General features: G+C 37.7%; 1 protein-coding gene and 1 long non-coding RNA gene across 5 annotated transcripts in view; one reads left to right on the top strand and one right to left on the bottom strand.

The window, feature by feature from the left end:
* Positions 1–19,283, bottom strand: part of frmpd3 (FERM and PDZ domain containing 3) — a 113,585-nt gene that overhangs the window by 23,689 nt on the left and 70,613 nt on the right. The gene's annotated exons all lie outside the window — the stretch shown is intronic.
* LOC111948017 lies at positions 3,697–7,396 on the top strand. 2 transcript variants are annotated; one of them, XR_002874006.1, is made up of 6 exons: positions 3,938–4,121; positions 4,860–5,088; positions 5,211–5,370; positions 5,467–5,677; positions 5,775–5,931; positions 6,964–7,396. It is a non-coding gene; the product is annotated as an uncharacterized LOC111948017 (long non-coding RNA). The 2 variants fall into 2 exon arrangements; XR_002874005.1 differs by having other exon boundaries at positions 3,697–4,121; positions 5,211–5,677.

Below are 19,283 nucleotides of genomic sequence, written 5' to 3'. Positions count from 1 at the left end.
GCGCAGGCTGCCAACACTTTGTGTGACATACAGCAAATGCTTGATTCTGGTTAAATCCTGTTAAGATTATAAAGAAGATGACACAATAATCTTCTGAGTCTTCAGTGAAGAAAAGCCTTATTGGGTACCGAAGACTGGGGCATACTTAACCTTAAGAAGTTTACAATAAGAGTCACTTGTTGTAAGTACAGTCTCAGATGTGTTTCCGCTACAGACGGTGGTAAAACTCCTTCACAATATCTGTTGGCAGTTTAAAAAAAATCTGTAATCAGGTTTGTGACCTGTGGTAATCTATGGGGCTTTGCAGTGAAGCCAGGCAGATTGTACCAATGGTACTAATCCTCTCTGTTAATGGAGACTGACCCGGACATACCGGATGAGATTCTGCAGGAAAACACAACTGATTCAACCAGTGTGAAAAGTTAGGATTGGTATTTGGAAGTATGTCTTAAAAGGCCTCCTTTGACACGAACATGTCAAAGAATTTCATCTGGAGGACACTGTAGCAATATCATTTACTAGCTGTCTGCCTAAAAATAGAGAAAGCTTTTGCTTTCCCGCTTAACCATCATAGTAGTAGGTTGAGGGGCTGTCATCTGGACTTAGTTTTTAAAGTTAGAAGATGTTTCACCTCTTATCCAAAAGGCTTTGTCAATTCTGAATCCATTGAGATCCATAGACATGTTTCCTGCTTAACCTACGAGGGTCTTCCTGTCCTGTTTTCTCCTCAATTACATAGTTTTTCTCTGTCTGACCAAAACAAACCCAAAAAGCATCTGGAAAAAAGTCTTGCTTTATTAGCTAAATCTTTCAATGTTTAGTCCTACAAGAGTATGGTGACCTGACCAAGGAGCAGCCTGCCTTCGCCCAACAGAAGCTGGAGTAGGCTCCAGCAACCCCATGATCCAGAAAGGGTTTTAGCGGGTGTGGGAGATGGAGGATATTCAACATATGCTAACTATGCTATAATTATTTGTCCTGCAAGTGCACGCGTCCAGGATAATCTTTTTATCTTGCACACACAAAAAAATAATAAAAGCAAGAATTTGTTCCCTCCAAAACACTGATACAAATAAAAGGTTAGGTGCAGCTGCAGCAGAGTCTTCAGGTTACTTCTTGGTGTATTTAACAGAATATTATCATAAATATCTAACACAAATGTTTCACTATCATTGCTGTCAACCAGTGAGTTGTTGTCATCCATGTACAGGAGGTGACTGACAGTTGCTGCATTATGTAGTCTTTGTGATAATCTGTCTGAGGGGGTTCGGTCCTCTGCTGTACAGAATCAGGGACAAGTTGTCTCCTTGGTAGATGCTCATGATGTTAACTTGTTTATTTGCCCTCTCAGGTATTTCCCCCGTTGAGATCCTGATAAAGGCTATCAGAATCCTATAGATATTGAAGAGTTTCAAATGTTTCAGATGTGATGCAAAGGGTGACAGGCTTTCTTTTAATAAACCCATGAGGTGCACAGGTTGGTATATGTCTGGTCTTTCAGTCTTGAGTGACAGCTTTATCCCTCAGCATCAGGTTCTTTGCACTCCTGGTGTTTCTTTTAATCCTTTTCTGGGCCACAATCATTTATTGATCTACGTGCCTGCTCATCCTAGCTGCTATGATGCCTGACAGGAGCTTCAATGTTGTGCAGAAGCAGGTTATTGGACTGTAGTTGGATGAGACTATTCCCTTCATGGGGTCCCTGAGGATTGGTTTTGTTTACACGTCAGTTAATCATTCAGGGTTGATGCTAGGAACTCATGTAACCCTTGTGCTATGCAAGGCACTTTAACATTGGGAGTGGGGTCATCTAGACCCCACAAGACAGTGCTCTGAACCTTTTTTCCTCAATGATTTGCGATCTTCACTGGTGTCCATGGATTACATGAAATCCTCTTCACCTTTATCCACCTTTGTCATGGTAGGGATAACACATCAATGTAAGGATCTTGTCATCTGGACCCTATAGGATAGCACAAGGGATAATGCAGCTTTAATTTCCAGTCTGTTTGGATCAAATCAGCGCCTGGTACTGTCCAGTTCTGTATACCCATGACCTCATGTGTACCTTTTCAGGAGGGCAAAAAGGCTTTAAGTCCTTGCTTGGTGCACCAATGCAAAAACTGAATTTTAAGAAAGTAAGAGGCGAAATTGTGTTATTTTCTGTCTTGCAAGAAAAATTATCTTATCGAGAAAGTATTTCAATGGCAAAATGGTTTGAGAAAACATGTCTTAGTGGCTGGAATTTTTTTTTCTTAAAATAAGTATTCTTGGTAAGACCATTTTTCTCAAAGAAATGGTAGATTCTTCTTTTGCTTGTTTGAAGAAGTTCTGCCAATGGGGTGAGAAATTTTGATCTATTTCTGAGGGCCTGTTTTTGGAGTGTCGTAGGTATGGACACGGTTGTACTTCCTAGGTATCCCTTTCTTCATTACAGCTTTCTGCAGTTCCTCCTCTCTTTTCTGCATGACTTCTTAAGCTTTGTCTCCTGGTTCATGGAGGGTACTGCCTCCTGTGTGATGTTTATCCTAAAGTCAAGCATTTCAAGGATGATCGTTATGTACTCTTTAGTCCCAATGAGAACTGCAGTAGGGAATGGTTTTTTTTTTGTGCTACATTCACGTCCTTCAGTAGAGGACCTGAGCTACCAGTTGTTTGATGACAATCAAGATGTTAGATTTTGAAGTTTCCACATTCCCTTTAGATGATCCCTCTCATTAAATAGCAGTATTTCAACAGTTTCTGATGTTTTCTCCATTTAAGACTCTCTTTAGCTGGTAGGTTTTGTTAAGCCCTTCACAAATGATTCAAACTTTTTACTGAAAGTTTGCTTCAGCTAGGAATTTAACCTACCCATAGCAAAGCAAAACTGAAGATGAGATCTCGTTTCTGTCACATTTACGTCTCCTAGACATAAATGAGAACTGTTTGAGACTAAATTGCTTTTCTCATTCTTCTCAAACATTTCTCCTGAGAAATAAGTCTCACAGTGAGCACTGTTTGAGATCTCAAAATTCTCTCACAACTGTCTCTTCTCCAGATCTCAATTGAGAGAAAAATGAGCCATATTATGTTGCGCTCAAGTATGTCTCAATTTGATATCCTTACTTCCAATTCCTATCTCATTTACATCTCAGTGAAAGACATCAATGGTTCTGTCTCTCGTTGCTCAATAATTTAGATCTTGTTTTAGCCTATTTTTTTATTGTCTCAGCAAAAAGAAAAATGAGAGTAGTACAAGCCCTATAATGAGTCTGATTACAGTTCATCTCGAGAAAATAATATTTTTTATGTTATTTATGTTCAACTTAAAAAAGTTGTATATTGCTTACATATTTATATAACTTAATTACAATTTCAAGAAAAAAAAGTTAAATCATTAAGACGGTCATGTCCTCAAAAGACATATTTTTGAAACTTTTTAAAAAACATGAAATTTCAAGACAACGTTGCAGTGTCGATTTAATAAACTTTTTTTTTGAGTTAAACACAAACACACGCATGCACTGGCACACATGCATACACGCACAAGTGCATATACGCACACTTATATGTTGGTGGGTATAAAACATTTAACACATTGATGGCTGAACTAAATAAAGGACATTTAGGATCATATTTGGATCACCTTAAAGTGAACAAAAAATAGATTTTACATTTGAAACAAACAAATAAAATACACAAATAAAAATAATGAAATAAATAAATCAACTTTAGGACGGTACAGATTTATGGGGTTCAGTTTGAGTTACTTTATCTTTGTCTTTAAAAATCCCCCTTCATGCAGCCTTACAAGCTGAAAATATTTTCTGTTTTCTTGATTTTAGTCTGCATCATATTGAACAAACAGAAGCCTGGAGTAACCCGATTTGAATTTTAAACTGTATCACAGCCTCACTTGACACAGATTTCTGATTGGCTGATCACAGTGGGAGGGAAAACTCATTGGTTGACGTCACCAACTGGCCGGAATCTGCAAGCGGGAGAAGTGCAGAGAACGAGAGACTTTTGACGACCGTTTGTCGTATTTTTTCTGCGTTTTAACAATCCGTGGGATGAATCTCCAACATTTTTTTTGCTTGTCTGGAAAAGATTCAAGTAAAATGTTTGAAGTTTGCACGGTAAGTTTGCGATTTCTTTCCTCCAACTCTGAACTCAGTTGAATACTAAAGGTGTTTTAAGCTAGCTCCGCCAGTAATGCAGACGTCTGGGCTACTCGCGGTGGCTTTGGCTGTATAAGTAATTATTACATTTTACAAAGGTTTACTTGTGCTTTTTGTAATAAAAAATAGAGACATTGAAGAGTTATTTGCAGTGCAGAGTTTACAGAATGAGCCTCGATATTTTTCCAAACGCGTGAGTGCTAGTAACTGTTGGAAGACATTTTGCTCTTCAGTTAAGGGTCTGCAGGGTTCATCCCATTCAGTGTGACGACATCACAAACCATTTCCATTATTGCACACTTCAAAATGTGCAGTTTCACTGTATGTTCAATTTTTACGCTGTAAAATGCTTTTATCTTGTTTAAAAGATCATCTTGCAGACGTTTGGCCTGGCATGTCATCTTTTGAAACTGGTTATGGACATGTGTTTAAATAAAGTCATCATTAACTGCTCACATGTCTAGAAAGCATAATCTGAAAATTTAAGTATGCATATTAGGAAAACATGTTCTCAGCCCTCTGTCAGTGGTGGAGATGTTAGAGAGCACAGATGTAGCTAAGCCAACAAATGTCAACACTGATATGTACGAGGATTTTAGTGAATCATAAATCATATTTAAAAACCTTTCCAGATCTTACTTTGTGCTGTATAAAATGTGTGTACATCATGTTTTTTTTTTCCCTCTCTGATTCAAGGTGATCTAAATTCTACATGTGAAAATAATTGAATCAGAACCCATGTTCCTCCACACTGCCATTATGGAGGTCCTACCAGAGCCACAAAAGACATCCTGGAAGAACACTTGCAGTCCATTGGAATAAATGGAGTTGTATGAGGATCTACGATTCATAGAAGAGGCTGACTTGCTGCCAGCTTTGAGACCTGTTCAAGCCCGGAAACGTCTTGCTTTCTGGAAATTGAAATGTCAAACATTACAAATGAGTTTTTGTAATGCACGGAAGTGGATATGAATATGAATGGGTAACATACTGACAGTACAGTGTAAACTTAATACACTTATACTGTTTGTTTGTTTTTTGTTGCAGACCAAACGCCAGAGAACAGCACATCGTCATCTGTTGAGACCTCACCAACACAATCATCATCACTTTTGTTATTGTCGCCGAGGAGTTTGTCATCCACATCTTCCAGAAGCCAAGGACTGTACATACATTGACTGGGAGGACAGCTTTGAAATTCCATGGAGTAACTTTTCTGAGGAATTTGTGCAGTCTTTGGAGAGTCTTTGGAAAGAGACCTGGCCCAAGACAAGGAAGGAAATGGTTTGCACTCTTGTTGCAGAAATGATGAAAGCAAGACGTTTTTCCAAACTCTAAAAGGCTGCAGATGATGCAAGGAGAGCAGAGTGGCTGCTCAGAAGAGATGAGATGTTAAAGAGATGCGCTTTCTTCTGCTCTGCTACTTTAATGAGGAGGATGCCATGTTCTTGTAGAAGATGCAGACGAGGTCCAGCTGCAGCAGGTGCCGTTGACTCCAACTGATATTGTATGTGGTAAGTAAAGTTTCAAATGTTAAATTATTTTAAAGGTTTTGTCTTTGTACACTGTACATGAGTGACATGTTTACTTCATCCATTGTTCTGTCTTTAGGACAGTCTTGCTTTTCCTCAAGGAAGTTCATGCTGAGTTGGGACCGCTCCATCGTACACAACAACATTGCAGCACTGTGCCTGATGTTCAGAAGCTACTTCTGCTTTAACAGTCATTATCCAACTGAGCTGGCTTCAACCCTGGAGTTTCTGCAAAGGTACATATTTATGAGTGCTGTCATGCGATTCATTTTTGGGTGTGGTTAGTTAATCATGACCTGCAGTTAATTATTCTAATTAATCTTTTATTAATCTAACTCTGGGCTGCTCATCCCTGGTCCTTGAGATCTACCAGCCTGCCTGTTTTCCAACTCTCCCTGAATTGCTTGCTGCTGATTACCTGGACCAGGTGTGTTCATTCAGTCAGAATGTGGAGACATCTGGTTGAGCTGATCAACAGCTAGCAGGGCTTGGAGATCTAGAAAACAGTCAGGGTGATGGATCCCAAGGACCAGGAATGAGCAGCCCTGGCTAACCTAAAATTTAGCTTTGAAAATCCTTATTTTGGGGTAATTTGATTTAAATAGCAAGATTGTGTCACATTAAAAGAAATAAAATACAATTTAAAGGGTGGCTTTATGAAGTTCTCTACGTATAACAGACTTTTTTCCAATCTTTACTTTTGTACCACTAAGGGATAATTCTTCAGTCTCAAACAGAACAAAGACCTAAGCCAAAGTGCTCTAATTTAAAAAACTAATGGAAATATTCTGAACAATCCAAAAAATATTGACCACAAAATTCTTAATCATAGCATAATATATATTCGTTGAAATATCTTATTCCACAGTTTGCTGTCTGACACGATCAGCCCTCAGCGTCCCAATTAAGACATGGGTATTATTTTTCCCTTGTTAAGAGCCAACCATGCAAAATGTGACTTGATCATTTCTTAAATGTTTGATCTGGACTGTATCATGAAAAATGAAATGAAACAGATTTGAACCTTATTTGTTAAATAGTTAATGCCCATAGAATGCTGCATTTCAATTCTTTTAACTGAAACAGATGTCCTCTCAAGCGACGTGTGGCTGCTTTAAGGGATGACAGAAACGTAATCTTATGGTAGCATTATGCAGCTGCTTTTATAAAACTACAGTTTGCTTCTAGCTTGAAGTGTTATCTTTGTTTGTTATGTGCGGTCTATTATCAATTTGTTCATGCCAGATTTTAATGTTCTTGTCTTACAGCTGATGTCCTAAGATGTGCCACTCTACCTGGTTGGGAACAAATTGAAGAGGCCAAGCTCAAGAAAGCCTTTGTCAGCAAATGTAGGGCAGAGCAGGTTCTAAGGCCACTGCTATGATCTACAGTATGCAGACTGGTTTCTCTTCCATCTTTTTTTCTTATTTTTAATCCTAATTTGGTTCTCAAATTGGTTCATGGATTTGATAGTCTGCAAGTTTCAGAGAATGTTTTTATGTTTATGTTTTTATAATGTTTTTTTTCAGTGTCTTGTTTAAAATCTGGAAGTATTCATGACCAGCGTGTCAACCAGATTGAGTACGCCACGGTTCATGTACTTAATGCATTTAATATTTTAAAAAATGTGTAATACTGCTACCACAATTCAAATGCTGTACTGATGATGGTGCTGCCCAAATAAAGTGTAAAGCATTTACATTTCTAGTATTGTTTTTACTGTTACTGTATATCAGTGGTCTCCCATCCTGGTCCTTGAAGGTCACTGTTCTGGATGTTTTAGCTGTTTTCCTGCTCCAACAGATCTGCTGCAGTGGTTGAATTGCCTCCTCAAGTTCTGCAGGAGGTTGTTAATCACCTGTTGATTCACATCTGGGGAGCAAAGAAACATCTAAACCCTACAGGATGGTGGCCCTTGAGGACCAGGATTGGTGACCACTGCTATAAAAATAAATGATCTTTTCTTTCTCAAATACATCTCAAATATCATTCTCATTAACGGCTTTGGTAAGACATTTAAGAGAAATGATTAAGACATGAAAGAGACATCAGACAGACAACGATGAGATCTCTTTTAGGACTCATTCTTCTCAGATTTGTCTCATGAGCGTCTTAGGTTCGTCTCTCCCACTTCTTAATTATTGCTCTAACAGTTGTCTCAACTCAACCTCATTTGTCTCAGTGATGTCTTTTCTCATTATAGCTTAACTCTTGCTCCTAAGGGACCCTTAGGAGCAAGAGTTAAGAAGCAAATGATCACAGAATGATACGAATATGAGACGCTCAAACTGATCTCAAGAGACGAGATCAAGCAACATATGAGCAACAGATTTTTCCTATGGGTAGGTTTTCCAGTTGGATCTGGATGGATGACAGAGAATGAGGGCAAGATTACGCCACGCCATCAGTTCCACCCACAACTTAGATGTGAAATTCGAATGAACTCCTTCCGCTTTGAAGAAACTTTGTCCTAGAAAACGACACAGGTTTTTTGGATTTTGACTAAAAACTACATATTATAATTAAAAGACTACTGGGAACACAGATGATTGGAGAGGGACTTTATGTAACGTTGATGCACTAAATGATGATGACTTTTTCCAATACTGTTTCCTTTGCCAACTTGGTCGTCATCATTTTGTTCCTTACAGCTTTCCATTCTGGGGTTTTTCCATAAATTCAATTTTCTACCAAATCTGCTTCGGTGGTGAGAGTCATGTAAACAGAGAAAATGTGAATTTAAATTAAAATAATCATAAAAACATGATAAAGTTAGCTGCCTCTTCTTTGTTCCAGTGACCAAAAATTCTTAAAGTTGCAGGGAAGAGCTTATAGATTAGCATTGTTTTGTTTACTGTAGTTGTGAAAGATTTATTTTGAATTATTTTTTGGTGGCATTTGTAAAATGAGAGGTTGCCCAAAAAAACTTCACACAACAGAAAAATATAATAATTCACAGAATAATGGACAATGGAAATATGCAAAAGATTGAAATAAAAAAAATAAAAACAATGTGATTCTGATAACTTGAAGTGCATCAACAGCCTATTCTACATTCTGATAGTTATTGGAATGGTCATATCACATTTTAATTTTACATATTTAGACAATTGACAGATTTTGTGGTACTTATCTTGTTGGACACAATGGAGTAAAGTTCATGAGAGTCAAAAATAATAATCGCAAATCATTTTAAGATTTTAAATTAAAGTAAAGAAGATGTAAAAGCGAACACAGCTTGGCAGTACGATTTGACAACACATAACATTGGAGAAATGCGTTGATGATTCCTGGAGCCAGTCAGTAGTTCAGGCTGAAATGTAAGTGAATTGAAAGCAGGTGTAGAAAATCCAATTTGAACAAAAGCCGGCTTTTACGACCATGCTGCTCTGTTTGTCAAGTTTCAAATTAAGATTCACTTTTACTCCCAGATTTGTACCTATTGAAAAATAGTACAAAAGAGTCTAAACCATCAAAAGTCAATGCAGGTGTCACTTGGTTCACGCAAAAAATGTCTTTTTATGCAAAAATAAAAGCTCAAACTGCACACTCATTCCTTACTTGCCTTGAAAATGGCGTTTACTGGGAGCCTTGTAAACATGCTGACATCTTGTCATTCCGTGCACTGAACTCTGCCTGTCTGCCTCTTCCTCACTCTGTTTTGGTAGCGCTTCCATCAACACAAATGAAGATACATTTTGATGGCTGGATTTGTCATAAAATCCAATGTTATTGGAATTCTATTAGCAAATGATTTATCTTTTGAAATAACACGACAACAGTTACATTAAGTGTTGTTACTCACTGGAAAGCTTGACATTTGTTACAATTGATATCTAAGAAAATAGAAATTTCCTTTGACCCACCCTGAGACAAAACAGCCGCGACTGCAGGTCAAACAGGGCCGTTGGTTCCACTTGAATACTGACTCGCCTGACCCACTGGTCTCAGGCTTATTTCCTCCTCTGACTCAATCGGACATTATTAATACGACCACAGCAACACATGACCTTTACCATTTTGTTAAATTAATACTGTACTATCCAGAGTGCTCTTTCTCCAACCCCACTTAACCCTATAATATAGCAGCATATGACTGTTGTGGGCCCAGAGGGGTTTTTACTGTGAGTGGACTGAAGTAGAGCTGCTCCTCCAATGTGTGCAGCCTTTCTCTGAGTGTCCTACACAGATATTTTCTGCATCTTCTCAGCTTTTTAACACATTTTCTGGGATATTTTTGCTTATTGTGGCACAGCTTTTTGCAATGAAAATAAGCACTGAGTAAACTGTAGGATCAGAGTGTCAACAGAATTTGTGGTTGCATTTTATCAAAAACTTGGAACCAATTACAGCTCAGTAAATGAGCTAATTTACTTATTCTTGTTGCAACAGTGACGGCAAAAAAAAAAAAGAAGGAAAGAAGGTTTCCTTTTTTCTCCCCTTTTTGCTCGACGTGGCAGCTACTGCAGCGAGGACTTACCGGTTTTCCACAACACCTGCAGAAAGAGAGACTGTGCACAAGGAGAAACTGCTTTTACCTCCCATCTTGTCTGGGTTTTTGACAGCAGTTTTCTCCCACTGTCAGTCTCAGTTATATCTTTCAGACACTCACAGGTTTTCACCATTTTTCTCATAGCTTTGAATTGCAACTTCCTGTTCAAGCTTACAAATCTAGTCTAAAACTTTAACAAGCTCTGATGACATAAAAAAACCCACCAATAACTTACATATAATTTCTGTATTTCATTGTAATGGTTTTAAAGGCAATATTTCTGCTACATCTTTTTGGAAGGTTTAGAATAACATTAATTTAGAAAAGGTTACTCTCAAGTGAGTATTCAATTTCTAATAGCCATTTTGAACTCTGATCAAACTTTTTTTTTTTAGTATTCTATTTTTTGTTTATGTATTTTTTTCATATGTGATGCCTTATATAGAACAATAAAGGCTGAACGGGAGCACCACATTACATTTGTTGAGCTTGAGGCTTTTAAATAGTTGGAGGTAATCCGCCACGCATGCAGCGACAGATCTCTTCAGGACTGTGGTGTGGTGAATGCGGAGTCAATTTACCACTTCAGCTATTCATGAAAAAAACAGTCCTGCTGGTCTGCTGAAGGTCAGCTTCACAGTGGTGTGCATTAAGATGCAGTAATAAAAATTATTCAAATAAATGATCTGTAATGTGCATCTAGACTTTTGCACTTGGAAAGAATAAATGTGAGACTTAACAGAGGGAAAGCGAATGCTTAAAACTATATGCAGTTGAGCTCACTGTGTGTTTGTGCTTTTTGAACTTTTGTGCATCCTATTGAGTCACTGTGTGGTACGGAGCCCGAGTCCTGAAACGGAAAAAACAAAATATATCTCATTCCCACAAATTAATATCTTGTTCCCACAAATTGATTTCTTGTTCCCACAAAGTAATATTGCGTTCCCACGAAAAACTATTTCGTTCCCTCGAAATAATTAATTTGTGTGAACGAAATCACTATTCACGTCATAAGTCATTCATAAACACGGATATGCTCTCCGTCCTGCCGCAAAATCCACTTTCAGTGGTAACTTCCGTGACCCACATTCGTTTAAGAAAGGAAAAAGAAAAACAAGAATGATCAATTTATTATTGTGTCAATGAATATAAGAAAAATATCATAAGATTTAGTATAACTAGGCTTGCTGCTTTGCCATTCACCGGACATAGCTCCTAGCTCCGCCGCGGAGCTCTTTAGCTTGTCATGCCGGAATTCAGGCAGTTTGCTGGCCGGTAGACAGACAGCCAGTGGATATTGTAGTTTAGGGTCGAATAGGAATAATAATATTCAGGACTTGTCTTTTATTAACATACTCTGGCTGTCGCTTTACATCCGAAGGCTAGTAGGCTACATGCTACCTAGCCCATCATTAACCTGTTATTCACGTCATGAGGCATTCATAAACACGGATGTGAGCTATATTTGGGTTTACAGCAAATACCTTCATATTTCTGTCAGTGTGTGTCTCATCACATTGCACGGAAGACACGGATGAGGTTTAGAGATCAAGTTAATGTATTTTAAAAAGCACCAAAAAAAAAAAAGCATCGGTAATCACGTTTTCATGTCTGGGTTCACTCACATCCCGATACGATCTCCGTCCTGCCGCAAAAAACGCTTTCTGCTACTACTTCCGAGTCTCTGTGACCCACATTTGTTCAAGAGCGAAAAAATAAAAACATAATAATGATATTCAGGATTGTCTTTTATTAACATACCCGTTAGCAGTCACTTAACATCCGAAGGCGTCATGCTACGTCTCCCATCATGCATCACACATTTCCCATGATGCATCTCGACCAATCACCGTGACCCTGTAACTGTGATGCGTTCAGAGACAACAGGACATGCTACGTGCTATGATGTTATGATATGCTACGGAGCATGTAGCCTACTAGCCTTCGGATGTAAAGTGACTGCTAAAGAGTATGTTAATAAAAGACAAGTCATGAATATTATTATTCCTATTCGACCCTAAACTACAATATCCCATACTGGCTGGCCGGTATACGGCCAGTCAGGTGCCCGAATGCCGGCATGAAAAGCAAGTGCTCCGCGGCGGAGCTAGGAGCTATGTCCGTTGAATTGCTATGGTGCGGCGAAGCAGCAAGCCTAGTTATCCTAAGTTCTTGAAAGATTGTGGGTCACAGAGACACGGAGGTTACCGCTGCCGCTGATAGCGGCTTGTGCGGCAGGACGGAGAGCATATCCGTGTTTATGAATGACTTATGACGTGAATAATTATTTTGTTTGCACAAATAATTTATTTCAAGGGAACGAAACAGTACAGGAACAGAATATTATCTCGTGGGAACGGAACAATTTTTCGTTGGAACAAGATATTAATTTGTGGAAACGAGATATATTTTATTTTTTTCCATGTCAGGACACGGGCTCAGTGGTGTGGTAATGCCAAAAAAAAACAAAAAATGAAAAAGATATTGGAAACGTGTTTAAACTAATTAAGACCTGAGGTGCTTTCTAACATTAAAAAATCACACATTTGACTGCACTGCGTTCTTAAAGTACCATTCCAATCCTCTCTTGATCTATTGTTAATTTGTTTCCAGTGGTCTTTTAATCATGATTATACCATTTTTTAGCCAAAATCTAAAAACTTGCGTTGTTTTATAGGACATAGTGCAGCAGGAGCTCATTAGAAATTCACCTCTGAGTTGTTGGCAGGACTGTTGGTGCAGAGAAACGCCGCCACTCCTTCCCATCATCCATAACTTAGAGCTTGTTTGGACGCTCTCCTACTACCTCACGGCCCATCACACCCCCAACCTAACATTAGCTGTACAACAGCAGTATTGAAGCTATCCGGCGATATAGTTTTGAGCTAGATACCAGCTCGAACGAGGACGTACATGGATGTATTTGTCTTCAAGTGGATCAGAATAGAGCGGCGCAGGGAACTTGTGGCCCGCCCAGTTTATTTTCCATACGTCACAAATGTGATCTTTTTCCAAAGGCCTTTTTTTTTGTCTGCCCCATTTTACAACAATTTGAATAAAGACATACTCAGAAGTGCAAATGTAAGTTAAATTTTCTTAACTTATGTCATCCATCATGAGTAAAATGCCAGAATGTCAAAAAAACAAAAAGCACAATTGTCATCAGGGTGTGACTTTAACCCCCCCCCCCCCCCCCCCCCCCCAAAAAAAAAAAAAAAGAAAAAAGAAAAAGAAAAGTAGGAATATTTGTCTAAACGGGTGGGGAAGATTCAAACTGAAGAACCTTTCCTAAGTGAAAACCAATTTCCAGAAGAGCGGTTATCTCTCTCAGACTGGGAGGAGTTTCTGTTTACCAGCCTGATTATTTGAAATCTATGCATAGGGAATGCTCCACTTGACTACATTTCATTTATTAGCCTTTTGCTGAAATGAGAAAACCATATTGCACCAAGCTGCACCCTGAGTGTTTCAAGCAGCTTTGCCCGACTGAGAATCCATACTGAACTGTATTTGGTCTGAGTGCCTGATTAAGCTTTCATTCCCGATCTATTACTCACTCTTTGCCAATTTCAAGACCTGTGTTTTCGGCTGTGAATTAAGGAGAGCAAGCTTCAACCCCCCTGGCTAATAATCCTGACCTTTACAAAATCAATTCGATGCTCAGCCATATTTTTAGGGATCAGGGGCCATAAATGACACAATTCAGGTCATTACTGATAACTTTTTACATACTAAATGAAAATGAGACGGTTCTCAGGTCTAGCAGCTCGTAGGGCCAGAAAAACAGGAGGCAGAGTGGCTGTGACAGCAGCAGAGCGGCTCTGTCTCTTTGCTGTCACCCTTCAGTGAAGCACACAGTTCTCCACAGCTTGCTTGACAGTGGACCGATACGGAGTGACACTCATTCTCTGAGAAATCCAGCATGGCTGCTTTCGCCTCCTCATCCAGCTATCGCTGCCACCCATGAGATAACACCCATGTGCCCCTCCCAGGTCCGCCCTTCTGACTACCAATAAAGTGGTCTTCTCTTCTTCTCTTGTCTGGAGCTCATTTCCAACGTCATCCTCATTTTCGCTGCTGGTGCCCAATATTCATTTCACACTCTGCAAACAGATTCTCTGACTCACACACACTCTTGCACAAACCCGCCTCTCTGCAATATTAATTCCAGCATTTTGCCTAACTGCACAGAAAGCAATGCTACCAGATTTTTCTTTTTTTTTTTTCATTTCTCTGGAGCAACATTAGAAGCTGAATGGAGAATATAAATTAGCTGTTTGTTACAGCTCATAACTGAAGTCTTTCATTTATATGTAGTTAAATTCTGACAAGTTGTGGACATTCTGGCATTCAAGATCACTGCTACTTTTTTTCTTTTTTACTGAGCTGCTCTTTTCTTTGCTATCTGTTAACAGCTTTTGCGTCCTGCAAAAAATGATTGTTGCTCTGCAGTTCTTAGATCGGTTTCAAACTAATACACTTTTTCTTATAAAGGACATTTTAATGTCAGAAGACTCCGTGCTGGTGGTTGAGACCACATCAAAACTTGTGTGACCCCGGCTCCCTGCAGTCTAGCTGACAGGAGTTGCTGTAACAAGTTCTTCCTGTCCTTTTTCTCTTGCCACTGACTTATCAAGGCCCAGTATGTTTTAGTGGATGCGCAGAGAATAGCAAGTGGAAGTGCCATCAGAGTGTGTAATGATTTCACTTGCTGAGATTCAGTGCTCCTGCTGCTTGCCTGCATCGGTCCAATTCAGCGCTGCTCATTTCCTGTTGTGTATTGTAAATTCGAATAAAGTCTGCTTTGCAGATTTACTTTTTCAAATTTATATTTGTCAACTTATGGCAATTAGGAAAGGTCTTTTTTTTTGTCCTAATATGGAAAGAAAAAAGTTAAATTACAATTTAAATGAAAGGAAGAAAAAAACTACTTGTTTTCATGATAAATGTCAACCAAGCACTTTTTAAAATAGTTTTTGTTGTTTTATTGAAAAACCATTTTAAAATTTCATTCCAAAAAGAACAAGAAAAAACGTTTCTTTTTTTAAACTTGTGCCTTGGATAAAGAAAAAAACGAAAAGAACACATCAAATGAACTTTTTAACCATTCAAGAACACTATTTGTTCTTTTCTCATTGCTAATCTTAATATGTCTCATAAAATACTTTTAGCTTTTTCCATTTGACAGGATTCATAACCTTTAATGTATAAGAATATAGAAATAAAAGGAGAGCTTTTATGGCCCCACTAGATTACATTTTCTTATAACAGACGCAGCAGTGAATGTTTGCACACTAACACTGCTGCACAATAACTGATTTATTATGATATAATAAAATATTATGATAATATAAAATCACCAATAAATGCGTATCCTTAGTATCTTTAGGCAGATAGTTTGATAAATAATGTGAGACTGTCCTCAAGTTACCTGCCCTAGTTATGTTTTTCAATTTGCAACAAAAAACAACACATTTTTAGCTAAGACTGAAGATAACCTCTGCAGAGTCCTAGAGGAAATCAGCTATCCAATAAAGACCTACTTTATTAAGTAATTTTCCCCTACTACAATTTGTGAAACACTTTCAAAATATGATGGGTTTAGTTTAAAAGAGAGCAACTTTTCTGCAAATATTTTGCATTAATTACCTTTATCATATAATAAAAAAATCACAATCTATCAAACTAAAAGCTTAGTAATTATGCTACTTTCCTTTATTCATAGTTTTTAAAGTTTTAACATGAGTATAAAGCAACAACTGAACACATTTATGGGAAAAACAAAGTGACTCTGACAAATGTCTTTAATTTTCTGTCTTTGTTTTAAGAAGTTGGTTCATGGACTTTGCGTCATGATGTTGGATGTGTGATTTCACCTTCAATGTGAAGGAAACGAGTACATGCTTGGTTCCGCTTGGTGTTTTAATCTATCTAATGTTCCTTTGGCAAAGGAGAAATATATGTAACGTTCTGTGCAGTGCCAACTAATATGACTCACAATAAAGCAGAGTGGCTGCAGTGTTTATCACTGACATGTCTAATTCATTCACATTTAGTAACCAGTGACTTACATATTTGTTCTGAAAGAAGAAAAAAAAGTGAGTCAATTTAGCTTTGCTGTTGTTAACGTTGCAGGTAATGTGCTTTCTGTCTGCCATCATTTAGTAAACTGATCCCCATTCCCTTGAGCTGGAGACCAGCATCCCACTGAAAGAGGATTCCCAGCTTACTCTAAATCTGTCTGATTTATCATTTGATTTAAACGGTTTTATTTTGAAAAACTGCCAGATCGCACATCAATGATTCACTTTTGATTTATGTCAAGACGTTTGCAATTGTCTTGTAGGAGTCCGTTTTTTCCACTCACCAAGCTCGCTCTGAATAATATGCAGTGATCGGCTCTCCAATTTTTGAAGTATTTAGCTAATAAAGTTGCCCAAATAATTGATTTACCTACATTTAATTTTGTATTAGGAAAATACCTGTTTTGTGCAATTGTATACATTTATTTTTTTATATTTGAGACAAGGTTGATGTTAGCGTCCAATTTTTCAGAAGTGAAATCCTAATAAATGTGTCATCCATGGAAAAATGGAGTTGATCTATGACAGAAGTTTCTGATTTGAGAAAAACCATTAAAGGAAAAATCACTTTGTTATTTTTTGTTATTTCTACTAGATCTTGGCCAAAGTTTGGGTCCTGTGAGAAACTATAGCATCGACAAAACTTAATTGAAACTCAGCTTATTTTGAAGAGCAAGGAGATGAATAAAAATACAGTTTCTGACTTTAGAAAACCTATTGGACAAACATTGAAAATGTTTCTTATATTAAAATGCATTTGCTGTCCAGACACTATAAAAAATAGGCCAAAATGTATTAGTAAAAAATGATCAATTGTATAATGATGTTCTGGTGAACTCAACAGAAACGTGAAATAAAATGTTGAATGAAAAAAAAAGTTTCCTTTTAACGATTTATTTTCCTTTTCCATAATGTTAACCACCAGTTAAATCACCAATTTAAAGGCCTGTCTGTAATAATATCATCTAACATTAAATTGATGCTAAAAAAGTTTGTTGTGTTTTGCCAAATTTAGTATTTAATTAAATTTGTATGTTTCTTTTTTGCTTTTTGTCCGAAAGTTCAGCTTTCGTCCTCTTGCTATTGACTGAGAAAAAAAAACAGGGTTTTATTTGAATTAGTAGGGGTGGGATTATATAAGATAGCTTCTTCCCACTCCTTTTCAAGCAATAAATCAAGCTCTACTTATACTTTAGTTAATGATCACTGTACTTAATTAAGCAAATGTGATTTAAGTGACTTTTTTGTTTTGTTTTATCTTCTGTCTTTTTAATCTATGCATTTCATCATTTCTGTACTGAATTTGATGAATATGTGTAAACTCTTTATTGCTTTGACTACAATGCTTGAAATAAATCAATAAATCAAATCAATCAATTTGAATCATTTGTGGTTTAACCAATGTTTAATTTTAGTTTTAGTTTCAGTGCGTGGCCCTCTGAGTGATGGCCTCCAGTGTCTGGAACCAGACTAAGGTCAGGCTCATTCCTGCTTGTTAATGGAGTGTAATCAATAATGCAGTGTTGGATCAGTGACTGCACAATGATAACAGACTATAGGAGAACTATCAACATAAATGTGAAGATTATCAGCAAGATTGCAGGTCCTGCAGTGGCTGGTCTGTCATTCAGGGCCCATTGCAGGACGATTGTTGGAATGAATCAATCTCTTCTCTGTCACTAGTGGTACACTGAACCCTAAGTGTATTGAAGAACTAGTGAAATGAACAACAGGACTGAGAAAGGAGTGTATGTTGGAGACATGTAGCATTTATTCTGGTTCGGTTTTTGTTTGCTGTAACTAAACAGGTATCAAAGTGATGAAATGGAAAAATGCAAATGAAGTAAAAATCTGATCTGTGAACAAACATGCCATTAAGAACAACTAGTTTAAACTCATTTTATGCTTATTGTGTATTCTTGCACGATGCTGAAGAATTTGGGCAACCCAGATTTGAATGGATTTACTTCAATGTAGCATTCTCCATACTATATAATAGTGCATACTTTAATATAACAAGGTTTTTCTCATCTTTCTCAGTCTCACATCCTTGTTTTTTTTTTCTTGAAATTCATATTAAACTTTGAAGATTGCAGGTGAACACCATCAAAGTAAATTCTACATTTGGATGAAAAATTCAAGCTAGGGGCTGCACGGTGGGATAGTGGCTAGAACTCTGGCTACCCTGCTGGTTCAAATGGGTTTTGCATGCTGACTTTGCATGTTCCCCTTATCCATGCAACGATTTTCTCCAGGAACTGCAGCTTCCTCCACAGTCCAAAAACATGCTTTATGGGTTAAGTGGTTTTTCTAAGTTGTCACCAGGAATGAATGTGCGGTTGTGTGGTCTTATGATGGACTGGCAAACCCCTTCAGTGTGTACCCCATCTTCACTCAACAATGACTGGGATAGACTCCAACATGACCACTGAAAGAGATTTAATGGGTTTAGAAAATAGATGGGTGCATCGTTGAGCCAGACTTACTCTTTGCCAGTGACTTTTAATTTTCAACACAATTTAACTTATTTGGCACCCATTCCTTAGGGATCCAAGAGCAATGGTCAAATGTGGGTGAAGCAGAGTTTGTTAGTTTACCTCCATGCAGTGCAGAAGAATCACAAAATGGCAAAGTTTGAAAAGGTGGATATTGTTAATAAAATTATTTTTGGTCCACATTTTCCCTGTGAGTTTGTGGGAAAACCAGTGTGTTTCAGATTTATAAGCCCTGATACATCAACTCTCTGAAATCACGAGTGTAGTAAAACAAAGAGAGCATAGCTCAAAAGTTATGGCGGCTTTTAGTTTTTTGGTTCAATTCTTTATTGTAATATACGGTGGCCCAGAAGGGTCACAACACAACACATTAACTTTATACACAACACACTAACTTTACACACAACACATTAAGTTTACACACAACACACTAACTTTACACACAACACACTAACTTTACACACAACAGATTAACTTTACACACAACACATTAACTTAACACACAACACATTAACTCA

Source organism: Oryzias latipes, chromosome 10, assembly GCF_002234675.1.
Source record: "Oryzias latipes chromosome 10, ASM223467v1".
In the NCBI taxonomy this organism is placed as follows: Eukaryota; Metazoa; Chordata; class Actinopteri; order Beloniformes; family Adrianichthyidae; genus Oryzias; species Oryzias latipes.
This window is presented reverse-complemented; position numbering and strand designations above follow the sequence as displayed.